General features: G+C 35.5%; 1 pseudogene across 1 annotated transcript; it reads left to right on the forward strand.

Moving 5' to 3' along the window:
- The first annotated feature begins 1,962 nt into the window (after positions 1–1,962).
- On the forward strand, positions 1,963–8,006 carry LOC306882166 (alcohol dehydrogenase 1-like; annotated as a pseudogene). The gene is made up of 9 exons (XR_013785906.1): positions 1,963–1,997; positions 2,803–2,904; positions 2,989–3,130; positions 3,337–3,424; positions 3,914–4,117; positions 7,313–7,408; positions 7,525–7,657; positions 7,758–7,896; positions 7,976–8,006. The product of XR_013785906.1 is annotated as an alcohol dehydrogenase 1-like (transcript).
- The last annotated feature ends 11,584 nt before the right edge of the window (positions 8,007–19,590 follow it).

The following is a 19,590-nucleotide window of genomic DNA, read 5'->3' on the forward strand; positions in this document are numbered from 1 at the left end:
ACTCTTTTCGGGGAGCTCAATAAGTGTTTAAGGGGCATTGGTTTTACTCAGCTTTACTTTGGAGAGAAGATCGTGGAGCCCGTGGTCGTACTGGTGTTTTGGATGCTGCTCTGGTTCCTGGGTATCCAAGCCCTCGGTCTTGTGGGAACTCTATGCATTGTTATCATTTATATCCAGAAATAACAGACATGAATATAGACAGACACACGAAGGTTCATTTTCCACCCATAGCCAGTACCAGTGAAAAAGAGGAGAGACTCCTTTCTATAAAAGATGAGCTTCGTGAATGTCATTTGAAAGTTTTACCCGATCCTTATATTTGGGTCTGTGTTATTTGCCTTCTTTTTATGTGGGTACGTTAAGAGGGTGAGTTAATGAAGATAATCAGAGGATTTACTTTAATTACTGAAATGATTCCTCTGGTCTATGTGAACTGTGTTAGCTGTGAAAGGTACTTGTGAAAAGCATGCTTCCCTTCAATATTTGCATTGACAAAATGGGTGCATATTCATATGCTGACTATCAAAGGTTAACCAGATTCTAATGACAGCTGTACATATCAGTTATACGGACATTACAGTTGTTGAATGTATTACCTTTATTCGCCTAGGTGTCAGTCTTGCATTCTCCACATAATTGCACTAGACGGCAACCTTCCTCGTTTTCCATAAACATGTCTTGGGAAATATACCAGGGAATAATAATCATCGTGTTAAAACTTGAAATACTACTGCATGCGAATGTTTTGGGGCTGCTGAGATTGAAAGTATGAATTAAATAAAATGCTCTAATAGTCTTAGCAGAGGAAGAAACTGTATTAAAATCAAACCTTTTATGATAAAAGACCTATATTATGTGCTGCAAATTCCTATTTGGTATTTTTATTATGTTGATTTTACTGTAATCTGCTCATGTTGTCTGTTCTTTTCAAAGATTCATGTTGCAATATCAGTATCGATGAAATCAAAGGATTATTTCATAACAGGGAAATATTTAGTATGCAAATTTTGCTACAGTAGAATGTGTTGTATGACCCATATTCAGGATTAGAAGTATGAAAAGGTCTGTTTTTATTGCACCTAAGTGTTTTCTTTATGAATGATTACATTATTACAGTTATTGAACCAACTCTTAACTTTTTTAAGCAAGATTAAGCTGCTCTTTATGTAACTGTGAATATCTTTGCAAGATGACATCACCTCATATTCATGAAAATCATGTTTGATTATGAATATTTTTGGTACTGATTTAAAAGCTTTATTTGGTATGTACTACTCCAATTCATGATTCATAATGGCGGATACAATGCCAAAACTTCGCTTTTATGTTTTTGTTTCTTTTCAATGTTAATTAGCATCTTCTGTGCCATAATATTATTTCAACCAACATATCATTTTCTGTATGCCACAATGCTGTATTTTTGGGTGGTGATGGTTTGTTAGGACTTTGATTGATTAATTTATTTTGAAAGAATTTATATTTTAAATCATTCTGCAATGTAATTGAACTTTAAATCTGGGTAATCATAATAAAAACTATCATTGTTTTAAATATTGTTTTGTTATACAGTTCAATTATTGCCACAGAATTACATCAGATTCACCTGGGTTGTGTTTCCCAAAACCACTGTAAGCCTATAGATCATAATCATATCTATGATCTACATTAAAAAATGCTTTCGGGGAATGCAGCCCTGGCAAGGGGTTACCAATATTGTCTTAAGTAAATTTAGAACATCAGTATCTTTGAATATATTTCCTGTTTAACCCAAAGTAAGATGTGAAGAAGACATACATGCTTAAAATACGGAATCCTTAATATATATTTACTATATTAATAAGTTGCAGTCTTATTTCAGTAAAGGAAAGAGAGAGAGGAGGGAGATTGCTTCATTCACTAAATACCAGAGTATAAAAACCAGCACCAAAGAATCTCTGCCTCTCTTTGCATTCATCTCAGCAATACGACCACATTGGGAAATGGCCACTGCAGGAAAGGTTCGTAAACTTGTCTTTTGGTCTCTTTTCATTTGTGCTATACAGAGCAGTTAATGCATTTTTTATACGACTCCAGTCCCTTTATACATTTAAGCTTATTTCAGTTGATCTATTGATGAGGAACAGTTTATAGTGCAAAGACATCTTAAAAATAAGATTCTATCTGAGCAATATAATGCTGACATTTTAATGAGACTCTCATAAGAATGTTATGAATGCTTTAAGCCATCCAGTATAATTTATGCTTAAAAAAATATAAGCCAAAAACTATGTCTTGTATCATATGTGATAGCTTGTGTATATGTAATTATTGCAATGCACAATTGACTTGCTGCATTTCTAATTATAATGCAACATATAAAGGATTACTGTGTATATAAAGGCTACATAATATATACAAAGACAATATAAAGAAGTGTACATGTCATGTAAAAATAAAGTGACAATTGTAAGATTTTTTTAAACTTTTTTTCTGTTGTTTTTATTGGTCATTCTGCCAGTTTACTGCCAAATGGAAACTATTAAACTATGCTACAACTACAAAAAATAAAATAAAAGTCCTCTGGCAATTTCATTGGGTTAATATTTACCTATGATTGTGAAATCACTGATATATGTGGCTCTAAAAACAGATGTTTAATGTTTCCATTGCCTTAAGCCAAACAGCTGGACGACCTCTAACTACGGTTAGAGACCGTAGATCATGCAACTGCTCAAGCACAGCGGTTATATAAACATGTAAATCTGTAGTCAACAATTAAATATCTATAAAACATACTGAACAAAGTTATTCTGTGTGCTGAAGGTGATCAAATGTCGGGCTGCTGTTGGCTGGGAGCCCAATGTGCCCCTGATGATGGAGGAAATAGAAGTCGCCCCACCTCAGGAGGGAGAAATACGAATTAAGGTCGGAAATGTCCCATGAAAGTTGTCAAATCGCATTGATATTGTTAACCGTTATCGCTTAACAGGTTTTTCTCCTGTTTTCAAGGTTGTAGCTACAGGTGTTTGTCACATCGACCTTTACCACCTGTTTGAAGGGAAGGACAAGTGGGGTTTTCCCACTGTCCTGGGACATGAGGGTGCCGGTTTGGTGGAGAGTGTGGGACCTGGAGTCACTGATTTCAAACCAGGTCATGAAATAAAACTACATATTCATACACATCTCCAAGTCTTTAAAGGGATAGTTCACTCAAAAACAAAAATTCCATCATAAATTGCTCCCCCTCATGTCTTCTGAATTGAATCTTTTCAAGAATCTTGTTGTCTGGTTACCTAACTGATTTGTTCATGTATGAAACACTACGTAAAAACTAAGTCTATGTATTCTGGTGAACAGGTGATAAGGTCATTCCACTCTTCCTCTCTCAGTGTGGAGAATGCAGGTTCTGCAAGTGTCCAAAAACAAACCTGTGTGACCGCAACTGGTAAGAAAAGCAAACAACAAAAAAACTTTTCACATTATATGTGACCCTGGACCACAAAACCACTCTTAAGTAGCACGGGTATATTTGTAGCAATAGACAACAATACATTGTATGGGTCAAAATGATCAATTTTTCTTTTATGCCAAAAATCATTAGGATATTAAGTAAAGATCATGTTCCATGAAGATATTTTGTAAATTTCTTACCGTAAATATATAAAAACTTAATTTTTGATTAGTAATATGCAAAGGACTTTTTAAGGACTTTATTTGGACAACTTTAAAGGTGATTTTTTCAATATTTAGATTTTTTGCACCCTCAGATTCCAGATTTCCAAATAGTTGTGTATATATTCAGCTTGATATATATATATATATATATATATATATATATATATATATATATAAATTAGACTGGTTTTGTGGTCCAGGGTCACATATTTCCTCCACTTGCTTTTTGGGAATGTATCTTTTTTTCTGGCCGGACAAGTAAATATCATGACATTATGTCTGATCCTACAACACGTTTTACCTGCCGTGGTCTGCCTATTCTGCAGTTCATGGGCACCAGTACCTTCTCTGAGTACACTGTCATCAACCAGATTGCTGTGGCCAAGATTCATGATGATGCCCCACTCGAGCGAGTGTGTCTGCTCAGCTGCGGCGTTATGGAGCTGCTGTCAACACAGCTGGGGTGTGTATAGATGTTGTGTGCACTCCAGAAGTATCTGGACACTCAAGCCACCCTTGAAGGAATGTTTTTGCTTCATATAACAAAATGTTGAATCAAAATTTTTTGAATCAAAAAGAGAGCACAAGGACACTTTAAGAAAAAAATGTGACAAAATTAAAGGCTAAATATTTATCTCAGCTGTGCTATACAACCGATAAATAAACAAGAAGTTAATACTGAATAACTAACATTTGTAACACAAGATTAAAATATTTACTTTAGACTTTCGTATTTCAGTAATTTAACAACACATTCCAATATCCACAGTGCTCTGATGACAAGACATGCAGGTAAACAAATAAAATATACTTTTCTTTTAGTAAGTGTTTTATTTTGATTGTTTTAATCATTATTTTAATTGATTTAATAAATTATTAGCTTATTATTAACTCTCAACCCCCCTGCAGTTCACTCACTAACCCCCAGACACTCGCAAACTCCAGTGTGCTATAGAATGAATCAGTGTTCAAACTATTTGGTTGAGTGAATAATTCAATGGCTCATTTATAGAAGTTTCTCATTGCCCATTATAAGTGTCTCATTTCAAAGGCGGTGGCCTCGGTAGATCACATTTTATGGACTCATGTTATTGAAGCTGTTCCATTTCAGAAAATCAACCATTATATTCAAGAGTAAGAAATTACATTAATTACATTGATTAAGCCTCACAAGAAAAAAGCACAGTTGGAACTACCAATTAGATTTGAGGATTTGAACTAACAGTTATACTGTTATATAAAAGGATTTGGACACTTTGTGTGTGTGTGTGTGTGTGTGTGTGTGTGTGTGTGTGTGTGTGTGTGCTCGCATATATATATTAGTGCTGTCAAACGATTAATCACGATTAATCACATCCAAAATAAAAGTTTTTGTTTACATTATGTATGTATGTGTACTGTGTATATTTATTATGTATATATAAATACACACACATACAATACTTATTTTGAAAATATTTGCATTTATACATTTATATATTCATATTCTTATATTTTATATTATATATAAATATATTTAATATATAAACATAACATATTTGTCTTAAATATATACATGCATGTGTTTGTATTTATACATACTTTATAAATATACACAGAATACACACATATATTATGTAAACAAAAACTTTTATTTTGGATGCGATTAATCGTTTGACAGCACTAATATATATATATATATATATATATATATATATATATACAGGTCCTTCTCAAAAAATTAGCACATTGTGATAAAGTTAATTATTTTCTGTAATGTACTGATAAACATTAGACTTTCATATATTTTAGATGCATTACAACACAACTGAAGTAGTTCAAGCCTTTTATTGTTTTAATATTGATGATTTTGGCATACAGCTCATGAAAACCCAAAATTCCTATCTCAAAAAATTAGCATATCATGAAAAGGTTCTCTAAACGAGCTATTAACCTAATCATCTGAATCAACTAATTAACTCTAAACACCTGCAAAAGATTCCTGAGGCTTTTAAAAACTCCCAGCCTGGTTCATTACTCAAAACCGCAATCATGGGTAAGACTGCCAACCTGACTGCTGTCCAGAAGGCTATCATTGACACCCTCAAGCAAGAGGGTAAGACACAGAAAGAAATTTCTGAACGAATAGGCTGTTCCCAGAGTGCTGTATCAAGGCACCTCAGTGGGAAGTCTGTGGGAAGGAAAAAGTGTGGCAGAAAACGCAGCACAACGAGAAGAGGTGACCGGACCCTGAGGAAGATTGTGGAGAAGGACCGATTCCAGACCTTGGGGGACCTGCGGAAGCAGTGGACTGAGTCTGGAGTAGAAACATCCAGAGCCACCGTGTACAGGCGTGTGCAGGAAATGGGCTACAGGTGCCGCATTCCCCAGGTCAAGCCACTTTTGAACCAGAAACAGCGGCAGAAGCGCCTGACCTGGGCTACAGAGAAGCAGCACTGGACTGTTGCTCAGTGGTCCAAAGTACTTTTTTCGGATGAAAGCAAATTTTGCATGTCATTCGGAAATCAAGGTGCCAGAGTCTGGAGGAAGACTGGGGAGAGGGAAATGCCAAAATGCCTGAAGTCCAGTGTCAAGTACCCACAGTCAGTGATGCTGGTGTTGGTCCACTGTGTTTTATCAAGGGCAGGGTCAATGCAGCTAGCTATCAGGAGATTTTGGAGCACTTCATGCTTTCATCTGCTGAAAAGCTTTATGGAGATGAAGATTTCATTTTTCAGCACGACCTGGCACCTGCTCACAGTGCCAAAACCACTGGTAAATGGTTTACTGATCATGGTATTACTGTGCTCAATTGGCCTGCCAACTCTCCTGACCTGAACCCCATAGAGAATCTGTGGGATATTGTGAAGAGAAAGTTGAGAGACGCAAGACCCAACACTCTGGATGAGCTTAAGGCCGCTATCGAAGCATCCTGGGCCTCCATAACACCTCAGCAGTGCCACAGGCTGATTGCCTCCATGCCACGCCGCATTGAAGCAGTCATTTCTGCAAAAGGATTCCCGACCAAGTATTGAGTGCATAACTGAACATAATTATTTGAAGGTTGACTTTTTTTGTATTAAAAACACTTTTCTTTTATTGGTCGGATGAAATATGCTAATTTTTTGAGATAGGAATTTTGGGTTTTCATGAGCTGTATGCCAAAATCATCAATATTAAAACAATAAAAGGCTTGAACTACTTGAAGGAAGTCGTGGCCTAATGGTTAGAGAGTCGGACTCGTAATCGAAAGGTTGCGAGTTCGAGCCCCCGGCCGGCAGGAATTGTAGGTGGGGGGAGGGAACGTCCAGCGCTCTCTCCACCCTCAATACCACGACTGAGGTGCCCTTGAGCAAGGCACCGAACCCCCAACTGCTCCCCGGGCGCCGCAGCATGGCTGCCCACTGCTCCGGGTGTGTGTTCACGGTGTGTGTGTGTGTGTGTGTGTGTGTGTGTGTGTGTGTGTGTGGATTTGTTCACTACTCACTGCTGTGTGTGTGCACTTGGATGGGTTAAAGGCAGAGCACCAATTTCGAGTATGGGTCACCATACTTGACAATACGTCACGACTTTTTTTCAGTTGTGTTGTAATGAATCTAAAATATATGAAAGTCTAATGTTTATCAGTACATTACAGAAAATAATGAACTTTATCACAATATGCTAATTTTTTGAGAAGGACCTGTATAATAAACCCATCTCTGAAGTACTGGCAGAAATGACCAATGGAGGAGTGGATTTCTCGCTTGAGTGTGTGGGCAACACTGAAGTAATGGTATGACCTGTGTCTGACACATTTGTGAAAAGTGCATTTATTTACTAACTCATTTATAAGCTTTCAGTACTTGAAATGTGTGTGTGAATCAATGCATCTTTGACCGGCTGCATCAGAGGGCTGCGCTGGAGTCTTGTGTTAAAGGTTGGGGTGTGAGTGTTTTGGTTGGCTGGACTGATGTGAAGGAAGTCTCTGCAAAGCCAATTCAGCTCATATCTGGGAAAACCTGGAAAGGATCTCTGTTTGGAGGTAATCTAGCTGTCAGTTAATGCTTTCTATGGCTTTCAGAGAAGGAAGTTGAGTACATGCTTATGCATACAGTACATTAATTTCTGGTTATGTATATAATGTTTTAAAAGCAAGGACTCTGTTCCAAACCTGGTTTGCGACTACATGACCGGCAAAATAAAGCTTGACGAGTTCATAACCCACAAAATGAGTCTGGAGCAGGTCAACGATGCCACCAACCTCATGAAGACTGGAGACTGGTACATTTGTCACTCGCATCTTTCTGTATTTGAGGTTAATATTGTAGAAAAGTCCTAATTTTTGTTTCCTGTCTTACAGCATTCGATGCATCCTGAATATATCCAAATGAGAAGCAAATCGTCCTCACCCAACTAGTTTCTAGGCCAGTTATATTCAGCTTATTCACTTCGCCCATCTTTGCAGTATTTGAGTAACAGCTGGGTGCATTCAGGTATCCTCTTAATAGCATCCCAGCCCTCTGCTTTATTAAGTGATTCACAAGTGCATGTAAACCGTTGATGTTTAACATCACAAAACGGTTCTATTCGTGTGCATGGCAAAATGCTTCGGAAACGTTTTGGAAGAAAATCTGCGCCAAATAAAAAGAGAAACAAGCATGTAAATCATTTCAAGTAGTTTTGTATAACAAATTTATGATGCCGTCAACATAGTTTATTTCTTTCCTCTGAGCCAGACTCTCCAGCATTTGTCTTGCTTACATAACCATCATGGGAATGTTGGGAAGCACCAGAAAATATGCAGCTGCACCCTGCAGCTTGAAACCAAACACTGATAAACACGCTAAATACTTTACATAATGTCTTTCTCAAATGCTTTCTTCATATCTGTCTGTCTTTGCCGTTTAATTCGGTCTCAACTTGCAGAAACCGTTTTTCCAGACTCTTCTAAAAAATGTTTAAGATGAACCGATGGAAACAGAATCTCAGCCCTAATGCAGACATATTCAATGCCAGTTTAAAATGCTGAAACTATTTCTGAAAGCTGTAGATAAAACTAAAGGTATGAATCTTTTACTCCAGGTCTGTCTGGCTAAAAGATAAATGATGTGAAAAGCAGCCAACATAATTCAGTACAGCTGAACCTCTTGGATGACTGCAGAAAATAGGCCCAATAGGCCAAAATAAAGAAGAAAATATACTTTAATTAAGCTTGCAAACTGTAAAAAACATTGCATTTATTTCATGAGATGCATTAAACCAACAAAGAGCACCACTGACAGCGTCTACAACTTATCAGGCTTTCGCATTTCTCTTTAAGTTGCAATGATCAGAAAATAATTAAACCATTTGTAATGTTTCCCTTAGGTGTTCACAGACACATTCTCTCTCAAACAAGATCAATTTAATTGAACCTTATAAACGCTGGTAGAAGTTCATGAAAAACATTTGTACAATGTTCAATAACGTTACAAGGCACTCTTAGCTGTGAAGACTTTTCATATATCAATCTTGATTTGATAAGATTTGGAGAGTTTGTACCAAACAAACACGGTACACTGCAACGAGCCAGGAATACAAACACAATGAAGCAGACCAAGACAGCAGACTTTACACACACAGCCGACATGTTTCATATTTCTAAACAGTAAGCTGATTAGCTACTTTGTGGTCACCAGTGTTGGGGAGTAACTAGTTCCATGTAACGGAATTACATAATTTAATTACAAAATAAAAGTAATTGTAATCAATTACAGTTACTGAGAAAAAAAAATTGTAATTAAATTACAGTTACTTATGAAAATGTTAAGGATTACAAAGGGGGTTACATCTGATTTTTTTCACACACACTCCCACATACAGATTTAATTGATTTCTTTCATAAATTGCAGTGACTGCTCTAAAATATGAAACAGCAATGTTTCAGGAGTTTATAACATGCTTATTCAATAACTCTTTTATTTCCTATATGGGTTTCTGTATAGCTATAGCTGCTTAATTTTTTAAAGATTAACAGTTTTTTTCCAAGGCATTGTTAGATTCCAGTGTTTCCTGTCACAGCTATGCAAAGATTTGATTCAAAAAACAATATCATAGCTAATAAAATATTTCTTGTTATGATTTTAAATATGTTTTTAACCTCAGAATGATCTCAAAGTAAGCCTGATTTTGTGATGGCTGTGCTTCAAAGGGGACATTGATCTTCCACAAGTTGGTATGATTCTTTAGGGTCTTCATGAATGGTCTGCAACATACTTTGGTTAAAATTCCTCAGTGGTCGTGTAAAACAACTCCCTTTTTACTTTGCTCTGTTCACAGCAACTCATTTTGGGGCATGTCCCTTTAAATGCTAATGAGCTCTGCTCATCCGCCCCTCTCTTCCGTGGAAGAGCAAATGCGATTTGCAAATAATCATAAAAAATATAAAGTGTCAGACTTAAGGTCATTGCACACTGAGTCCGAAATTTTCGTCCGAAATGTTTGCACGTTGAAAAATAAATACAACCTCACGTCAATCACGTGTACACACTGCCTCTGAAATTTTCATCCGTCATAAAAAAATTTGGATCGGGTTTGATTTATTCCGTTTTTCGCATCCGTAGCAAGCATTTTGAGAGGTGTTTTGACAGTTCAGAGCCACCGTAAGCAAACACCAAAATTCAGAATGGGATTGTCAAATTCATCCACTTCATCTCGCAGCACAAAGCACTGTATATAGATCCTTGCACGCTGAGTTTACAGAAATTGGTGGTCTTCTTTTTAATATGCGGCTCTAGTATCGCTAGCAAAGCATCAAACTGAGCCACTGACATCCTGAAGTAAACTTTGAATTGCCTGTGATAATCCCGCTGCTCCTTAATAAGGAGGAGGAACTCTCCATCCTCTCTATATTTTAGGATTGGATGGACCCAATATTTCTTTTCTTTTTTTCTTTTTAAGAAGCGAGAGGACAACAAAACCATCCTCAGACTCCATTTAGTAGGCTAGTTTCGCAAATGATTAATTAATATGCATCGGACTCAGTGTGCAAGGTTTCTGCGCGTGACAAATTTTTAGGATTACGAATACGAAAAAACGCATATGAAAATTTCTGACTTAGTGTGCAATGACCTTCTTCTGGAGGTGCAGCAGGATCACGTATTGTCCCTCGTTCAGAAAGCAGTTTGGAGTAAAATTATTTGTGCAGATATAAACGAATTTAGGTGTATTACCATTAAAGACTAAACTAATGCACAGAGTTCTCAGTGGCTCTGATATCGGGAGAAAATTAAGATTCTTATGTTCTTCTACAAAACACCTGCATTTCTGAGCATCATACTGCTCAGAAAATCAAAACGGCTTGATAATTGAAACTGTTTAGGATTTGGGGGGATTAAAAAAAAGGAGTGAATGGATTTTTATCATTGTAGGGTGGTTGTGTCCACACACTGCTAAGATACATTTATATGCAAACACCATGTAAAAGTGAATTTTGCATCCAATGTCTACTTTAAAATTAAAATATAATCTTAATTCAAGTGATGAAGGATTTTGAAAGTGTGACAGTAATCAGTGTTGAGTACTGCCTCTGCTAGTTTACATGCTTGAAAATGATTAACAGTTGAAAACATTAGCAATTTAGAAAAGTAATCAAAAAGTAAATGTAATCAGTTACATTAATAAAGTAATTGAAAAGTTACAATAATTACATTTTAAGTAGGGTAACTTGTACTGTAACCTATTACATTTCTAAAGTAACCTTCCCAACACTGGTGGTCACATATTCATGGAAATTGATGTCAGGTCAAAAATCCACAAGAACTATATCACAGACACTTGTTTTGCCAACCCTCGTAGTCCTCATGTTACCTCTTTTTCACCACATAATTTCTAGACCGGCCATTGCTGTTACTTTATTCTCTGTAGAAATACATAAAACAAGGACAGTACTGTACAAGCTTTATGAGTCTTTGCACTCTCTGCAGTTTTGATTACATCACAGGGTGCAATGCTTGTATCATTAAGACTGTGTTTTTTTGACAAGATGTTACTCACTAGCATAATGCGGTACGTTTGGTGCCGTGTGGAACAGTTTGTGAATGCCGTGGCCACAGTAGCTCCGTTTAACTCTAATATTTAACTCACATTTAACACACATTTAACTCTAATATTTGCAGTAACATACGGATGCAGAAGTAGTTTGACCATAAATGAAAATTCTAATGTTGTTCCAAAGCTGTATGGCTTTCTTTCTTCCCCCAAACACCAAAGGACACAAGGTTAGTGAGAAATTAATCCATGTAACTTAACTGATTTATTTTAAGTCTTTTGAAGCAACAAAGTCATGTTGTATTAAAAACAGATTTAAATTGCCCTTCCATAACTTAAGGTCTTATAAAGTTGTTAAACCGGAGCAGAAAGTCTTAAATTCATAGTCATGGCATTAAATGTTGCATGCACTGGGAGAAAAAGGCTGGCAGTGTTTTTGTCATGTTTTCCAATACAAATATCTGAATTTCCTTAAAAACATTTACTTGAGATGCAAAATGAAGATAGTTGAAGTCTTGTTTTCTGAGAAATTGAACAAAACGAAGGGAATTTGCTCAAAAAAAACAAAAACAAAGAAAAACAAAAAAATATCTGTCAGGGGTTTCTGAGCCTATTTGGCAGATATTTGTTCTTTTTTAATCATAAACTCACGTAATTTTTCTTAGTTTCTCAGAAAACAAGGAATTTTAGTCATTTTGCTTCTTAATGTATCTTGATTTAAGAATCTTTGGATATTTGCGCTTGAAAACAAGACATAATACAGAGGAAGAACAGCACTTTTTGCAATTTGATAAACTTTCAAGAAATGGATTTGTCCATGGTAAGGTTGTGGATTTTTCAGCTGTGTAATATTAGCCTGTATAACAGTAAAATGTCAACTGTCATTAAAAAATGCTATGTTTAGACATTGTTACTATCTGATCAAGCAGACAGACAAAATATTGCATCAGTGTGTATGGATTTCTCAAGACAGAAAAATATTTATTGTATTAATTAATGGAAAATGGCAGCCTAAACTATGACGAAAATATGTGTCTGTAGAAATGTAGAAATAGCTTGGGTTTAAATATTGTTCTGATATAAAAAACTGCTAAATGTATCACATTTACAATCAGTCTTTACAGGAAATAACTTCAATTTACAGTTAATAAAATGTAAATAATAGTGCTACTATCTTGTCAGTTTGTAGTGTTTAACTGAATATATGAATGATTATATCCATGGTATTGATATCCATGGATTATATCCATGGTATTTTGCCTGTTAATGCCTGCAGTGCAGAAAATGATATGACAACAATAAGGTCTAAATGTAACTGGCCGCTCTAACAGTACACCTGGCCCCCCCAGTTGAAATGGTCTAGAACCGCCACTGGCTCCGTACCACAGAGAAACCGTTAGCCTTACCGTTACCGTTAGTTTCGATTACATCACAGTGTGCAATGCTTGTATCATTAAGACTGTGTTTTTTTGACAAGATGTTACTCACTAGCATAATGCGGTACGTTTGGTGCCGTGTGGAACAGTTTGTGAATGCCGTGGCCACAGTAGCTCCGTACCACAGAGAAACCGTTAGCCTGCGCGTGTTTCTGGATGATGTTTCCCAGCTCACGATAGCGGATACCAGGCTTCACTAGACACAAGACAGAAACAAGCTTCTTCAAATCACAACTGTGTGAGTGTGCCCTCTAAAGATCATTAGTGTGCATCACATCAGACAAACATACTGTAGGCCTACACCAGAGCTGCCAACTTTTGAGTTCAACTTGGACTTGTTAGCAGAGTTTTGTCTGACATCTGGACATGCCTAGTATGTAAAGTCATGATACTGTGTTTTTATCAAAAAATTGCAGTGGTGCAGTTTAACTTTCACCACAGCAAAAAATAGCAATATACAGAGAGAGAATTGCGAGATTTGAAAGTCATTATTTTTTACAAATAAATTTTAATAATTGTTGCAAATAACTGATTTCTATTTTTTTTCTATTAATCTATAGCCTGTATCTGTTTCGACAAATTATAGGGGAGAGCAGGGTGAGTTGAGACAGTTTTTACTTAGCCTACAGCATGTTTAAAGCAAGCACATAACAATAACGAGTCAAACTTAAATATGTACATACATTTTATGTGGTGCATCCTTTATAATTGTCACTTTCGATCTAAAATAAACCGCTTTCAAAATATGACTTTCCAAAAAATGAGTGAGCCTTGTGATGGACTGGCCATTCATCCAGGAGGGAGCTTCCCTGCCTGTGGCTCAGGATGCTGGACTAGGATCCAGCTCACATGACCCTAATAACCTGCACTCACTCACATCATTAACATACTAAGGACAAAGAGGTTTGGATAATAGAAAGGATGAATTAATTACTTGTTAAATGTTTTATTTAAAGATACAATTCACAACTGTGAAGGCATTTTTTAATTATTAAAAAAATATGCTTCTGAATAACTTCATAATCAAAGTTATACTTCTCATAACTCTGAATATCTCTTATGAACAAGATGTGTCAATTGATTAAACAATAAATACAATAGAGATCAATAGAGACCAATTCTCATAAAATCAAATTCAGACAATAGAGTAACAATCTGCAGTTAAACATGTCAGGTTATGTCTATATCTTTACATTCATAAGTTAAGTTTTAGATCATATTTGTGTGTGTGTGTGTGTGTGTTTGTGTGTGAGAGAGAGAGAGAGAGAGAGAGAGAGAGATTATTTTTTTTACACTCCTTTATTAACAGTTTTTCTTAACAATTTTAAATCATTTTTTCCTTTTTTTCTCTTTTTAGATAAAAAGAAAACATTTACACATTTTCCTCCAAAAAACTAAAACAAACAAACAAAAAACAACAACTTTAAATTCAGAAATTACACAAGAATTATTCAATTTTCCTCTTCATCAACAGCACACAACATTTTTTCAACTCCTCAAATTTAATTAAAAACCATTAAGTTATTTGTCATTTTAGAAAAAGCAAATTCTGCTCTAATTCTTGCAGTTATTAGAGCTTTAAACATCAATTCCACTGAACATTCACCTTTTAATTTCCTCTTTCTTGTCAACCATATTGCTAACTTTGCTTCACCCACTATAAAGTTTATCAAAGACATTATTGTCTTCTTTGCAGCAACATATTTAAGACCAAATATGAAATTCACTGGACTAAACACTTCTCCTAATCTTCTTAACCAAACTTCCAAAGTCTGAAATATTCTTCTTAATATAAAACAATATAAAAACAAATGATCTATTGACTCCTCGGCATTGCAAAATACACATTCCTTTACCACATTGGAATCAAAATGTGCCACATGTTTATTTGTGGCTATTGCCCAGTGAATAACTCTCCACTGGAGATCTGCAGTCCGTTTCTCAATGGGAGGTTTATATAGAGACCTCCAACATCCCTTAGGGGAAGATTCTGCCCCAAATATATCTGTCCATTTTGACTCCTTTACTTTCTTTAGAGAGGAGTAATAAATCACTTTCACGCATGTTACATAGATTGCTTTCTTGGATATTTCTTCAAATGTTGTCATTTGTGGAGTTCTAAAATCAAGAATTGAGTCCTTTTCTGGTTTTTCTTCAATAGCTGCAGAAATCTTTAACTCTGGAAAATCATCATTTTCATCATTGTCCTTTAAAATCAGCTCATTGTCTTCTTGAAATTGTCTTAATGCAGAAGGTAAAAACTAAAAAATTACATTTAATATTATCTTCATGAACCTTACAGACTTGATGCCTGCAGGCAACACATCTCCTCAGGACTTTTCCATTTGTTGCCATTCAGATAGTTTAGTGCAACCAGCTTTTGCCATTACAGATCTTAAACTCCTCAGACTTAGTTCCTTGACTTCAATCAGAGGGTTCTGATTGATTAAAAAGAGGTTCATGTCGTATCCAATCTGAAGAACTTCTCTCCACTTTGAAAATTGATCTCCATGCTTTTAAAACCGACTGATAATAAGATGAGGTACCACTCAAATCAATGTCCATCAGTCTTATTAAGAACAACTGTTTATCATATTTAAAAATGTCCACTTTTTGTAACAAAGCACAAGCTGTGTCAGTCCACATAGATTGCCCAGAATACAACACTCATTGCACCGCTTCTGAAGGTCATAATTCGACTTTGTATATCCATTAATCCATGTCCACCTTCACTGAAGAGCACAGCAGCCTTTGTCCAGTGGTATCCAGACCAAAAACATTTATGAATTCCTTCCCTAAATATACCCCTAAAAACTTTAACCCTTCTTTACCCCATTTAACTCCAGTAGTATTGGAGGAGGTTCCTCTTGCCAATTCCCCATTATGAAACCTTCACTTTTGTTCCAGTTGACCCTTGCAGATGAGACCTTTTCATAAACATTTAGGCTTTCTTTTAATGCTTCAACATCACTTTTATTTTTTATAAAAACAGTGATATCATCTGCATAAGCAGATACTTTTATAAGCCTATTTTCAAAACCTTTAACTGCAAAACCTTGTAGATTTTTCCTCAATTGACAAAGTAGGGGTTCGATTGCCAAAGAAAAACATTGTCCTGACAAAGGACATCCCTGCCTTATTCCTCTATACATTAAAACTGTCTGACTAAGCCCACCTCCCACCTTTAACATAACAGATGCCCCAGTATATAAAAGTTTTATACCTGATAAAAAAGAATCTCCAATTCCAAAAGCTTTAAGAGTACTAAACAAATAAAAATGATCAACTCTATCAAAAGCTTTTTCTTGATCGATAGAAAATATACCTAAATTTATATTATCCATGTATGCCAAATCAATTACATCTCTTAAAAGAAAGAGGTTATCCATTATAGTTATATTTGGTATACAATAAGTCTGATTCCTTTCTATCAAAGACCCAAGATATTTTTTTAATCTATTAGAAAAACACTTCGCAAAAATGTTATAGTCTGTACATAATAATGCCACTGGTCTCCAATTTTTTAAAAGACCAAGATCACGTTTCTTAGGCAGTAACGAAAGTACAGCTCTTTTACAACTAGTTGGCAATTCCTTCTTTTCAAAAGACTCTTTGAAAACCTCCAACATATCTTCCTTAATCACATTCCAAAAATGTTTATAAAAGTCTGCCGGAAGTCCATCAATACCAAGGGCTTTAGCAAAAGAAAGTTGCTGAACTGCTTTTGACACTTCATGTATCATTATTTCAGAGTCCAACTCCTTTTGTTGTTCAGTAATCAATTTAGGTAGATCTTTAAATAAAAAATCCATACTTAAGACATCACACTTTTGTTCTCCAAACAATTCCTTATAAAAATCCATTGCAATCATCCTCATTTCTTTTGGATCAGATGTCAAAGTTCCATTAATATGTTTCAGATGTAAAATCTGTTTTTTTTCCATCTCTTTCTTTTCCAAATAATAAAAAAATGAACTAGGAGCATTCATATCCTTCAATAAAGAAAGCTCTAATTAAATTAAATTATTCTAATTAAAGCTCCTTTTGCATTTTCATGGAGAAGAGTTCGGATTTCTTTCTTTTTTCCAACATGTTTACACATCTGTTAAATTATTGTTAACTTCATTTATTTCAAGTTGTTCAATATCTCTCTCAAGTTCTCTAATTGTCTTTTTAATCAAACTATTAGTGTGAGCAGTTTAATTTTGGCAAAACATTCTTATTTGGGTTTTTCCCACATCCCACCATTGTACAATATTTTCATAATGATTTTTTTTCCCTTTCCATTTATTCCACAATAATATAACACTCTCACAAAATTTTACATCATGCAATAATTGAATTTTAACATGTTAATAAAAACTAAAACTTTTAGATTTTTTAAAACGTAATTCAAATGAACACAAATGATGGTCCGTAAAACTATTTGGGGAAATAACAGATTTTTTAACACTATTATTCTTACTTCTACTAATATAAAACCTATCCAGCCTTGCTGAACTAATATGAAAACTAGAAACTTTTACCCATGTATACTGTCTTGCCATTGGATGATGTTCTCTCCAAACATCAATTAGATCATAATCCCTAATAATATTGCTTGTTCCTCTCCGTTCCTATCTCTAAAGCGCAATTGCAATCACCGCCTAAAACCAAAACTGCATCCTTATCAAATACTTTTAAGCTATCATTCACTTTCCTAAAAAACCTTATTCTCTCTGATCCATTATGTGGGGCATATATATTAATGAAAACAAACAACAAGCCCATTATTTCCACCTGAAGAGCTAAAGCCCTACCTTTTTCTATCTCACAAGTAGAAACAACAGTCATATTTATATTTTTACGACGTCTATTTCAGGGAAGGCCTTGTGTATTTCAGCAGGACAATACAAAACCACATACTGCAGCTATTACAACAGCATGGCTTTGTAGTAGAGGAGTCCGGGTGCTGAATTGGCCTGCCTGCAGTCCAGATCTTTCACCTATAGAGAACATTTGGCGCATCACTAAATGAAAAATACGTCAAAGAAGACCACAAACTCTTCAGCAGCTGGAAACCTATATCAGGCAAGAATGGGACCAAATTCCAACACCAAAACTCCAGAAACTCACAACCTGGATGCCCAGACGTCTTCAAACTGTTTTGAAAAGTAGAGGAGATGCTACACCATGGTAAACATGACCCCGTCCTAACTATTTTGAGACCTGTGGCAGGCATCAAATTTGAAATGAGCTAATTTTGTGCATAAAATTGTAAAATTTCTCAGTTTGAACATTTATGTTCTCTATGTTCTATTTTGAATAAAATATTGGCTTTGGATTTGAAATTCTTTTCATTTTATTCAAAAAGTAATAAAAAAAAAAAACGCGTCCCAACATTTCCAGAATTCGGGTTGTAACAAGATTCTAAATTGCCCATCTGTGATGTTTCTATGTTGCATTACAGAAATAACAATTTTGTCAACAATAAAGAATACGGTGTCATTGCTAAACAAGATTTTCAAAACCTTCTCGTAATTTCACTATTCAAGCTCTTTATATTTCAACAAACTGATATTGTCTGTACTGCATGCAAATGGTTGAAGAGCATATGTTGCGACTATAATTTTTAATGGAGAAAAAATGACAAAAAGTGCAGATGTCACTTATTGAAGGTAATTAATACATTTTTAAGTGTGAGTTTACACTTTAGTTTACATCTTAAGAGTTCAAATAGTTGTGGCTTGAACAGTAAGGTGAATATTAAGGTACTTTACACTAGTAATTGATTTGCGTTTGTGTGAAGGTCACACCAGGCTCATCAGTGTGTGCAGTGTTTGGACTGGGTGCTGTAGGTCTGGCTGCAGTCATGGGCTGTAAAAACGCTGGAGCCTCCCGCATCTTTGCTGTGGATATTAATGAGCAGAAGTTTGAGAAGGCAGAGGTCTTTGGTGCCACTGATTTTCTGAATCCAAAGGCATATAATAAACCCATCTCTGAAGTACTGGCAGAAATGACCAATGGAGGAGTGGATTTCTCAATAGAGTGTGTAGGCAACACTGAAGTATCGGTAAGCCTCAACTGACACATATGTAGAAAGTGCATGCATGTATTTACTTTGACGAGTTCATAACTCACAAAATGGTTCTGGAGCAGATCAATGATGCCGTCAACCTCATGAAAACTGGACAATGGTACATTTCTCACTTTTTATTTTTGCATCTCGGGTTAATCCAATAAGGAAAAAAGTTCTAACTTTTTTTTTTTCTCTATCTTACAGCATTCGATGCATCCTCACTATATCCAAATGAGAATTGAGTCATCTCCACTCAACTTCTACGCCACAGTTTCAGACAATCAGATGGGAACAGATTGCTCAGACTTACCGCAGACACATTCGATACTAGTTTAAAGTACTGTAACTATTTCTGAAAGGTGTAGAAAGAACTGAAGTGATGGAATTAATCTTCTGCCTGTCTAAAATTTAGATTGTTTACCAAAAAGCAACAATAATTCAATACAGATGAAT

This window comes from Barbus barbus, assembly GCF_936440315.1.
Source record: "Barbus barbus genome assembly, chromosome: 16".
NCBI lineage: Eukaryota > Metazoa > Chordata > Actinopteri > Cypriniformes > Cyprinidae > Barbus > Barbus barbus.